The sequence below is a fragment of the Triturus cristatus genome, chromosome 3_2 (assembly GCF_964204655.1).
Source record: "Triturus cristatus chromosome 3_2, aTriCri1.1, whole genome shotgun sequence".
Classification (NCBI taxonomy): domain Eukaryota; kingdom Metazoa; phylum Chordata; class Amphibia; order Caudata; family Salamandridae; genus Triturus; species Triturus cristatus.
The window spans coordinates 1,080,706,456-1,080,718,706 of record NC_140584.1 but is presented as its reverse complement, the minus strand read 5'-3'; the positions used below and the strand labels follow the sequence as shown (position 1 = coordinate 1,080,718,706).

The 12,251-nt window shown below is 48.5% G+C and overlaps 1 protein-coding gene across 1 annotated transcript in view; it reads left to right on the top strand.

Annotated features, from left to right (window-relative positions):
- The window catches only part of CALN1 (calneuron 1), a 1,196,285-nt gene that overhangs the window by 86,257 nt on the left and 1,097,777 nt on the right, over positions 1–12,251 (top strand). The window lies entirely within an intron of this gene.

Below are 12,251 nucleotides of genomic sequence, written 5' to 3'. Positions count from 1 at the left end.
GTTTAATCTATTTCCCTGAATCAATTTAACACAAAAATATATTTTCCATTTCATTCCACTGCAGAGTGACCCACATAAAATTATTTCCTTTGGAAGGCAAATTTTCTAGTATGGGTGACATTTCCAATTAGCTGTTCTGCATTTGTACATTCATCCTTACAACCCAAGAGCAACTGAGTGGTCCGGAAGGCAGGTGACGGGTGAGGATTGTTAGTCTGTTCATAACACATGGTTAAATTTGCCTTTTTAGAGTCCTGGCCCTCATTGGTGCCAACTACTGTCGGACCCGACTCACCTGCGCTCTTCAGAACTCCTGACAGATCATACCCACATTTAATAGAGCAGTTCACATCAATAAAACAGTGACATTGAAATACTCAGAGAGTATATTCAATCTAAGCTTCATAAGGGAAATTAGAGCATTGGAATGTTGGTAGCTCCATTGAATACAATATAGTGACTCTAGACTCACATGGAAGTTGGTATAAGCCTTATGCTCCATGTAGGAAGGTGGATATCTGACTATGGTTACCCCCAATTTTTTGCCTAGTGTCTAGCTGGTTTTTCGACTTAGTTGGCCTGAGACCCTGCCATTCAGGATCTCAGACTATCTGCTCTCTCTTTAAAATGGACTCCATGTACCCTAGGTGCATAACCCATTGGAACTAGATCACCCTGTGAGCCCCTGTACCAGTGTACACTAGGTACCCAGGGCATTGGTGTATCTAAGGCCTGCCAGGGGCTGAAGCATGTATTATACCACCCCAGGCCTGGCCTAGCAATTTGACACAACTGGCTGATCACTCAGCTGGGGTAAGTTGGTGTAACCACCTCTTACTTAGGTGTAGTATACCTATACCTAACCTTAAATGGGACACATGTTAACCTATAAGTCACTCCTATGGCAGGCCTTAACAATCCTGAAGGCAGAGTGCTTGGTTCCATGTGAGATGGTGCTCTGGCATGAGCTGAGCCTGTCTGCAGTGGTCGGAACAACTTCCTTCTACCGTTTCCAGATATCGTCATACCATATACTATTGAGTGCGGTTAAATGCTATCTTTGGTTTGGCTTTATCAAAACATGTCGAGTAAGGTGTCATACGAATTGGAATACTAACCCCTCGCCAATTCTGGCGACGGGGTTAGCATTCCACCCTTCTAGAGGGACACGACATGTACAGTACCTGAAACCCGGGTAAAATCAGACATAGCCTCAGCTCCACAAAATGGATGCTGCCACCACAGACACAAGTCTGCCCTCCTGCTGCTGGGAGTCCTTCCAGCTTGGCAGACGTGGACAAAGGGTTTCCTGCCAGGGGAGGTGCGAGCACCACCCCAGACAGGATTTTGTGTATTGGTCAGGTAGGGCTTGAAAGGAATCCGACATGCCTGAGGCTCACAAGGAGCCTCGGTGCATATGCCAGTTCAAACCGGTCCTGGGGCACACCAGCCCCAGACCTGGGGCGAGCTGGACAAAGGATTGGGGGTGTAACCACCCCCCTTCCTGGTCCCACCCTTAGGGAGGGACCTAGCAGGTAGTCCGGCCCCTAGAATCCGCTTAAAGGTAGGAGCTGTGTCCTAAGACTTCAGACATCCTGGAATCAACTTACTACAAAGAAGAAGACGGGAACTTCGACGCTCTGCTGCACAGAGGACTGAAGGAAATCTCCCCTATGGTCAGGAAGTGACCATCTTGCTAACGCAAGCACCAACCAGCTATTCGACATCTGCTTTGCCGCCGCCTCCTGCCGGATCCCGAGCCCAGAGCCCGACAAGACCTGGACCTCCAGACCTCTCACCGCCCGATCCACAGTCCCTGAAAAGAAGGAACCCGTGGAGGCACCGAGACACGTGGAGCCAGCCATCTTGAAAGACCGACGACAAGCTGCAAGCGCAACAAAAGAGGCTCCCTCCAAGTTGTGCTTTGGGTCCTGAGAAGCCCAACACCCGAGCAGCATCTGCACCAAAGGTGAGCCCTCCAGCATCTCCACGATCTGCGTGGGGCCCCTCTGCACTTTGCATCTCGACGCGCCTGCCCGGTCCCTGGTCCGTTGGCTAGTGGCCATTTTGGCGACCTAATTTGAAAGTCAACGATGCTGGTCTAGTTGCTCCAGACTGGCCCTAGCTGCTCTCCAAAAGAGCAGCCCCTCTGACCTTGCTGGTCAGAACAATCAGCTTTCCTCTCTTTCCATGACTCCTGCCTTTGCCAAGGCTTGTTTGCTTCTTTCGAGTTGCCGACACCGCCGGCAGCGAGAGCCTGCGTGGGATAGCTCGTGAACCGACTCCTGGACGTCGTCGACCTTTAGGGACCAAGTGGCTGTGGAGACAAGCTACACCTCATCACCTGTTTGCACCCGACATCGCCTGGTACCTACCTGGTGCCACGCCGGTCACTGGCTAGTGACTGTGAACACTGTCCCCTCTGCTTTCAGGTCTTCTACAACTCCGATCCACTCTTGGATCCACCGCATCTCTTCTGGACCGACCGCCTGCAGCATCTTTGTCATTAGGCTCCATTGAATCGATAGAAGAAACCCGACGCACTTCGAGACCTATGCACCCGCTTCCTGTGGGTGAGGTAAAGCTGGAACTCTGGTGCCCAAGTGTAGAGAAACATCTCTAGTGTCTGTGTTTTGAACCTTAAGATCATAGTCCATCCAGAAGACCCTTTCTGCAGTAACTTTTAAACTTTTACGCACCCATTGAAAACCTATGGGAGCACGCGTGTAACTTTCCTCACTGCACACGCGACCCGTGGACCTCCTGGTCACTAACGGAAGTTAGCTCCTTGTAGGCCCAGCGATTCTAGAGGCCCTAGGCCTTTTCCCTTTCCTGTTCGTGGTACTTATACCACTATTTTAGTATATGGTTTGAGTGGCCACCAGGGCCCATCCATATAAAGTGCAACTTCTGTATATTATAACGTTGTCTTGTTTAACGATTTGTGCTCCTGTGCTCATAAAGAGTCTAGGGGATACTTTGAGAAATAAATACATATATATTTTGAATATATATCTGTGTGGTGTCCTTTCATTGGTATAAAGGGGGGTTACATTTGGTAAAACAGCCTGCTTAACACGCTTTAACGAGTTTAGCTTCAAAGACTGCTTAGCCTACGCTACCACTAGGGCAGCTAGTCCGAAAAGGTTGACTTACAACCACACCATAAGGGTTGCTTGGCATGGTACAAGGTGGTCACTTTAACTAGTGAACAGCATATACCAGGCCAACTTCTCACATATAATCTCCTTGTTACCAATTGAAAGATCATACAGGTACCTTTAGGTACATATAAAACAAGATAGATATACTTAAGTTCTACTGAACTTAGTTGTTGTAGAGCAAAGGGAGTAGCACACCCTGACTACAACTACTAGATAGGTTTAGTAGGAAAACCCAAGTGTAGGTAGATTGCAACACATCCACCCACACTTAAGAGCAATGGCTGGGGCAGAGGGGTCCAATGTACCCATCTCTGTTGAGAGTGACCCCCAGAGGGCACCATCCATCTTTGCTACCCTAAACCAAAATGAGCTCCGGCAGTTGGCAAATATCAGGGGCCTTAAACAGCCCAAGAACCCTACCTCTGCTGAACTCAGAGAGCTTTTACAAGCTGATGAAGATCAGAAAGCTCTCAAGAAAGCCTCCCAGTTAGGCCCCTTAGGGACTGGAACAGGAGGCCCCCTTCTGAAGATGCTACTGAGGTACCCCTTTCCAATAGTCACCCCTTAGATGAGAATCATACTACAGAGGATGAAAGTGATAGGGATACAGATGTTAGTGGGGATGAAGGGAGAACTAGCCCAGTGCCAAGTGTTATACGTGGCCCAGCTGACTTAAGGCTACTGGGGACGGACAATGGGATCATCCCATTGGATCTCCCTAGTGGACTTAACCAGGGGCTTGGGAGGAAGAGGAATCACTCAGGTGAGTCTAATGCTTCTCATGCCTCTAGAGGCTCTCAAGGTCACTCCAGAGGAAGGATGACCACACCTCAGAGGAGGGAACATGAGGCCAAAATGAAGGAGGCTCAGCTGAGGATCAGGAGACAGGAGCTAGAAGTAGCTCTGATGGAAGAGAAACTGAGTAAGGCTAGGCAACCTAGAGAGAGTGGGTCTATACCCACTGGTGGCAGCAATGTCCCTAGGGACAAAGATAGGGTCTTTGATAATAGGAACCTGTCCAAGGTTGTGCCCCCTACAAAAGTGGGGATGATATCCACAAGTGGATGACTGCTCTTGAGAGAGCCTGCAAAGTGCAGCAGGTTCCTGAAGACCAGTGGGCAGCAATCTTATGGCTCTCCTTTGAAGGTAGAGGCAGAGATAGACTCCTCACTGTTAGAGAGGAGGATGTCAGAAACTACAGAGCCCTGAAGAGTGTCCTGGTTGATGGGTTAGGCTTAACCACTGAACAGTACAGGTTAATGTTCAGAGATACCCAGAAGGCACAGACTCAGGACTGGTCTGAATATGTGGAATGTGCCACTAAGGCTTTGGAGGGTTGGTTGCTGGGAAGTAAGGTGTCTGATTATACAGGATTGTACAATTTGATGATGAGAGAGCAGATTTTAAGTAATTGTCAAAACCAGCTTCTCCATCAACACTTGGTAGACTCAGATTTGACCTCTCCCCAAGAATTGGGAAAGAGGGCAGATAAATGGGTCAGGACCAGGATCAGGCCTAAAAACCAGGGTGGTGACCAAAAGAAAGATACCACCAAGCCTCAAGAGAAGGGTGGGGATAAAGCAAAAGAGAAATCTTCCTCAGGGCCCCAAAACTCCACACAGGGTGGTGGGTCCCAAGCTCCCTCCTCTACCACAGCTAAAAAGCCTTACTGCCATGAATGTAAAATTCCTGGGCATTGGAAAACTGACAGTAGTTGCCCTAAGGCTAAAAACAAAACTGTTCCTCCAATTACTCCTGTCACACCACCTATTACTGTCAGCAGTAATCCCCCAGGTGGTGGGAGTGCCCCCAGAAATTTGGGTGGGTTTACTTGGGGAACACAGGGGGACCCTGGCTTAGCCAATTCCCCTACAGCAACTACTCTTGTCTGTGATGGTGGCATGGGGTTTGCCAACTTCAATGCCTGTCCCAACACTTTGGGTAGGTACAGACAGGAGCCCTACATCCATGGTACAAAAGCTGAGGCCTACAGAGACACTGGAGCTAGCATCACTATGGTGGCCCATTGGCTAGTTCCCTCTGAGCAGCTTTTGCCTGGTTTCTCCTACCAGGTAACAAACATTGATGGCAAACAAAACAGTCATCCCATGGCAGAGGTATGTCTCAGCTGGGGAGGTGTCACTGTCCCTAAAAGGGTGGCAGTGTCCCCAACCTTGCCTGTAGACTGCTTACTGGGGAATGACTTAGAACTCTCAGCTTGGGCTGGAGTTGAACAAGACACCCATTCTAAAATGGTAGGCCTTTCACAAAAGGGTAGTAAGGTTGTGCCATTCACAACCCCTGTCCAAATAGATTTCCTCCCTGGAAAGGTTGGAAGGGCAGTGGTAGCCACAGCCCAGGCACAGACAGACTTCCCTGTAGAGACTGGCAGATCTGTGACAGTCACAGCTCAAACACAAACTGAGTGCCCCCCTGAAAAGGTTGGCAAGGCTGTAATGGTCTCAGCCTATACTCAGACTGACATAGGTGTAGTGAAGCCTGAAACTATGGATCACTCCACACAAACAGAGAGTAGTGGGGAGGAAGAACAGTCTCCCTCTCCCCAGACATTAGGAAAAGGTCAGCCTCCTCAGGGATCTGACCTCACCCCTTGTGAAGGAACTGCCCCAGAGGTAGCCAGGCCTGGCCTGGCAGAGCTCCTGATGTCAGTGGCCCCTTCCAAGGTGGGACCCAGTCTGGTGCAGGTAGCCTGCCTCTCTCTACCCTGCCTCGGTCAGCCCAGGGAGGCCAGTGGACCTCAAGAGGGTCCCTGCCCACAAGAACCCGCCATCAAAAGAATGAGGATTGCCTGACTAGTAGCCCTAGCCAGGTGATGGGTAAAAACATTCCTGAGGGATCTCCTTTACAGGTAGTTAGGGACCTCCCCCAGAGGGATTCTGTTGGGCCCAGGCAAACATGGGACCTTAGGGCCCCAAACCTGACCTGTCCCTCCAGTAAGCCCACAAAAGGGACCCAGCCTCCAGCTTTAGGTAGCCAGAGGCTGACACTGAGAGCACAGTGCAACTCAGCTAAGGAAAGAAAGGCATCCATGGTGGAGGATGATTGGAGGAAGCTGAGGCCTCACTTTGAGGACACTCACTTCAGTCCTCCATCTCAACACCAGCCTTTTACTTTGCAAAGACACACCAAAGGTAGAGATTCCCTATGGTGGAGCCCCTATGATACCTTTAAGGTGAGGGATTGCTTAGTGGACCACGAGACAGGGGGTAACCATGTCAGTGCTGGTTCTTCCTTATATGGCCACTTGGGCAATAGAGGCTTACCTGGTCAAGGACAGCCTTATCTCCCTTCGTTTGGGGGGGGGGTTGTGTAGGAAGGTGGATATCTGACTATGGTTACCCCCAATTTTTTGCCTAGTGTCTAGCTGGTTTTTCGACTTAGTTGGCCTGAGATCCTGCCATTCAGGATCTCAGCCTATCTGCTCTCTCTTTAAAATGGACTCCATGTACCCTAGGTGCATAACCCATTGGAACTAGATCACCCTGTGAGCCCTGTACCAGTGTACACTAGGTACCCAGGGCATTGGTGTATCTAAGGCCTGCCAGGGGCTGAAGCATGTATTATGCCACCTCAGGCCTGGCCTAGCAATTTGACACAACTGGCTGATCACTCAGCTGGGGTAAGTTGGTGTAACCACCTCTTACTTAGGTGTAGTATACCTATACCTAACCTCAAATGGGACACATGTTAACCTATAAGTCACTCCTATGGCAGGCCTTAACAATCCTGAAGGCAGAGTGCTTGGTTCCATGTGAGATGGTGCTCTGGCATGAGCTGAGCCTGTCTGCAGTGGTCGGAACAACTTCCTTCTACCGTTTCCAGATATCGTCATACCATATACTCTTAAGTGCATTATGAACCTCGCGGTTAAATGCTATCTTTGGTTTGGCTTTATCAAAACATGTCGAGTAAGGTGTCATACGAATTGGAATACTAACCCCTCGCCAATTCTGGTGACGGGGTTAGCATTCCACCCTTCTAGAGGGACACGACATGTACAGTACCTCAAACCCGGGTAAAATCAGACATAGCCTCAGCTCCACAAAATGGATGCTGCCACCACAGACACAAGTCTGCCCTCCTGCTGCTGGGAGTCCTTTCAGCTTGGGAGACGTGGACAAAGGGTTTCCTGCCAGGGGAGGTGCGAGCACCACCCCAGACAGGATTTTGTGTATTGGTCAGGTAGGGCTTGAAAGGAATCAGACATGCCTGAGGCTCACAAGGAGCCTCGGTGCATATGCCAGTTCAAACCGGTCCTGGGGCACACCAGCCCCGGACCTGGGGCGATCTGGACAAAGGATTGGGGGTATAACCACCCCCCTTCCTGGTCCCACCCTTAGGCAGGGACCTAGCAGGTAGTCCGGCCCCTAGAATCCGCTTAAATGAAGGAGCTGTTTCCTAAGACTTCAGACATCCTGGAATCAACTTACTACAAAGAAGAAGACGGGAACTTCGAAGCTCTGCTGCACAGAGGACTGAAGGAAATCTCCCCTATGGTCATGGAGTGACCCTCTTGCTAACGCAAACACCAACCAGCTATTCGACGTCTGCTTTGCCGCCGCCTCCCGCCGGAGCCCGAGCCCAGAGCCCGACAAGACCTGGACCTCCAGACCTCTCACCGCCCGATCCACAGTCCCTGAAAAGAAGGAACCCGTGGAGGCACCGAGACACGTGGAGCCAGCCATCTTGAAAGACCGACGACAAGCTGCAAGGGCGACAACAGAGGCTCCCTCCAAGTTGTGCTTTGGGTCCTGAGAAGCCCAACACCCGAGCAGCATCTGCACCAAAGGTGAGCCCTCCAGCATCTCCACGATCTGCGTGGGGCCCCTCTGCACTTTGCATCTCGACGCGCCTGCCCGGTCCCTGGCCCGTTGGCTAGTGGCCATTTTGGCGACCTAATTTGAAATCAACGACGCTGGTCTGGTTGCTCCAGACTGGCCCTAGCTGCTCTCCAAAAGAGCAGCCCCTCTGACCTGGCTGGTCAGAACAATCACCTTTCCTCTTTTTCCACGACTCCTGCCAAGGCTTGTTTGCTTCTTTAGAGTCGCCGACACCGCCGACAGCGAGAGCCTGCGTGGGACAGCTCGTGAACCGACTCCTGGACGTCGTCGACCTTCAGGGACCACGTGGCTGCGGAGACAAGCTACACCTCATCACCTGTTTGCACCCGACATCGCCTGGTACCTACCTGGTGCCACGCCGGTCACTGGCTATTGACTGTGAACACTGTCCCCTCTGCTTTCAGGTCTTCTACAACTCCGATCCACTCTTGGATCCACCGCATCTCTTCTGGACCGACCGCCTGCAGCATCTTTGTCATCAGGCTCCATTGAATCGATAGAAGAAACCCGACGCACTTCGAGACCTATGCACCCGCTTCCTGTGGGTGAGGTAAAGCTGGCACTCCGGTGCCCAAGTGTAGAGAAACATCTCTAGTGTCTGTGTTTTGAACCTTAAGATCGTAGTCCATCCAGAAGACCCTTTCTGCAGTAACTTTTAAACTTTTACGCACCCATTGAAAACCTATGCGAGCACGCGTGTAACTTTCCTCACTGCACACGCGACCCGTGGACCTCCTGGTCACTAACTGAAGTTAGCTCCTTGTAGGCCCAGCGATTCTAGAGGCCCTAGGCCTTTTCCCTTTCCTGTTCGTGGTACTTATACCACTATTTTAGTATATGGTTTGAGTGGCCACCAGGGCCCATCCATATAAAGTGCAACTTCTGTATATTATAACGTTGTCTTGTTTAACGATTTGTGCTCCTGTGCTCATAAAGAGTCTAGGGGATACTTTGAGAAATAAATACATATATATTTTGAATATATATCTGTGTGGTGTCCTTTCATTGGTATAAAGGGGGGTTACATTTGGTAAAACAGCCTGCTTAACACGCTTTAACGAGTTTAGCCTCAAAGACTGCTTAGCCTACGCTACCACTAGGGCAGCTAGTCCGAAAAGGTTGACTTACAACCACACCATAAGGGTTGCTTGGCATGGTACAAGGTGGTCACTTTAACTAGTGAACAGCATATACCAGGCCAACTTCTCACACTCCAACACTGCAGTGTTTGTCTTTCTGTTTCACCCTTTTTAATTCAGCACATTCCACCCTCAGTGGGTGGAATGTTCTAATATCCCGCTAGCCCTCCCGCCTCAGGCTATACCTGGTAAAGACCTCCACCTTCATTATAGGCCCTCGCCTATATTGTGGCTATAACTCAGGTTCAGGGACTTTAACAACTGGTGTCACCCTTGGCAGTGGTCTATAAGGCTATATTGTTCAAGATGTTGAATTGGCACATTTATGGTTAGCCTTTTAGGTTATAATTCTTGTTGAACCTCCTTAGCGTGGTTTTGCCCCAACCTTTTGCCTTACAGCCTCCTGTTTTTGCTGACTTCATTTTTGCTGGCCTTTCAGATATTGCGGACTTTACCAGTGCTAAAGTGCCTGTGCTCTTTCCTTTAAGCATGGTGAAATTGGCCAATACCCAATCGGCATATATAATTTATTTTTAAGCCCTAGTTCAGTGCTACTACATGTACCCAGGGCCTGTAATTGAAATACTACTAGTGGGCCTGCAGCACCTATTGTGCCAACCACTTAAATAGCCCTATAAACATACCTCAGGCCTGCCATTGCAGCCTGTGTGTAGAGTTTTAAATTGCCATTTTGACCTAGTAAGATAAACCCCTTGCCAGGTGCAAACCTCCCTTTTTATTACAAATAGGTCACCTCTAGGGTAGACCCTACACTTCCAAGAGGGCGGGATGCAGTGTATTCAAAATGTTGGACATGCACTTTTAAGTTTGACATGCCCATGTAGTGAAAAACTCCTTAATACATTTTTCACTTCTGTGATGTCCACCGCTCCCATAGGATAACACTGGGTTACATTAATATATTTAATAAGTGATAACTTTCAAGTGGAAGCAAGAGGGCAGGTCGAGTATGGTGTCTATGAAAATGTGATTAAAAGCACTCTTTAATGGTAACGTTGGATTTTAGCCACAGTTCCAAAAATGCCATGTTTAAAAAGTTACCCTTCTCTGGTACTAAGCATTTGGTTCCTACAGCTGGCAGTTGGTCTCTGTGTATTGCTCCCAGACAGTGAGACAAGGAAGTTAGGTGTTGACAGTAAGGGTCACTCTGAGTTAATGAGGGGAGGAGCTGTCACCTACCACACTTGCACATAACAAAAGGTCTGCCTGAGCACTCTCACAAAGGGGTTTGTGTAGTGTTCTTAATTAATGGTGCTGAGCATCCATGCCAAGATGATGATGTCAGCTGCTGTGGGTGTTCTTTTAAAGAATGTTTGGTGATAAGAATGTTATGGGTTGAAGCTGTTGTCAGTTGTACTGGCTTGGCTGCAGCAGATATCAGACCAAACGGCATCCTTAGAAATTTGTACGTTCCAAAAGGTGTTATAAAAGTGGTCAATTCTTGGCAGGAGGGGTGTAGTCTAACCTGGTGGTAGGCAGAAGACAAGTCTAATGTAGAGAAATGCGTGGCACTACCTAACGAGGATAACATCTCTGTTATGTTTGGGAGAGGATAGTGATCCACTACCACTGCCTTGTTCAATTCCCTCAAGTCAATGCAGAGCCTGGCCTCACCATTGGATTTTCGAGCCATCACAACCGGAGAGACCCACTCCGTAGCTTCTACCTCTTTGATGACACCATTAACCAGTAGTTTGTTCAATTCTTCTTTCATTTTGTCAAATAAAATCAACAGACTGTAACAGTGTAAAATTGCAACAAAGCTAAGGCAAAGATGAAAATAAAACCCAAACAACACTTGTCACAAAAGCACCTTTGGACTAAGCATTCAATAAAGGTAAATAAACATCAGAAAATAAATGTTGTAGCTGTCATATATAACAGTATGACAAAAGAAATGGCAGAAACTAATAACTGAGCAAAACAGAGTTACCACCGTGAAGAAAAGAAAAGTCAGCGTGGCAAACATCGAACATGAACAGGTTTGAAAGCCGATGTAATTCCATGAGGCAAGGCAGTCAGAGAAACAGGAACGTTTTATCTCGCAATGTGGAAGGCAGTCAGAGAAACAGGAACGTTTTACCTCGCAATGTTCAAAGGGCGTGGTTCCTTTCCTTTATTATTGATGTGTAGCGCCTCCCGCTACACATCACGTGTAGACAACACGGTTTTGTTCATCTCAAGACCACTTAGGGGAGCTGAGTGCAACTGCTCAGTAGTGGAAAAGGAAGCTTTGGCCGTCTATTGGGCAGTTCGCAAGCTCAAGAAATTCTTGTGGGGGAAGGCTTTCTCTGTGATTTCTGATCACAAACCCTTAAAGGAAGTATTTGGGAATAAAGGGATTGATCGAGTATCACATAGAATAAGGAGATGGGTGGTTGCTTTGCAAGATTTTGAATTCTCCGTCTCTTACTTGCCAGGGGCTAGCAACATTCTGGCAGACTGCTTGTCAAGACTTGTTAATTCTTCTGGCTCAGATGATGATGAAGATGACTCTTTTCTTGGGGAAGACTTTGGGGAAGACATACAGGTGTGTTTAGTCACTCAAGGTGTGATCACTGAAGAGGAATGGAGTGTGGCCTTAGGCAATGATTCTGCTTTGCAACAGGTTGTTTCTTATATTCGTGATGGTTGGTGTGAAAAACGGTTGTGTGATGAGGAGGTTAAAGGGTTCTGGTCTATCAAGGAGGAGTTATCGATTTCCAGTGGTCTTCTTTTTAGAGGAAGCAGATTGATTGTTCCTTTGGTGTTGCGCAAAAAACTGGTTGATAGTGCACATGCTAGTCACATGGGCATTGCCAAAACCAAAGAGAGGCTTAGGGAAAACTATTGGTGGCCCGCGATGGATACTTTTGTGGAAAGATTGGTGCATGATTGTCCTCTGTGTGCCAGTAGTGATAAAGTTTTAGGATGTAGAACTCAGCCGATGCTGGTGAGGAAGCAGGCTACTGGTCCATGGATTGACATTGCTGTTGATATTTTAGGTCCTGTAAAGGTAAAGTCACAAGATCGGTATGTCCTAGTTTGTTTGGACATGTTTTCCAGGTGGCCATCTATCAAAATAG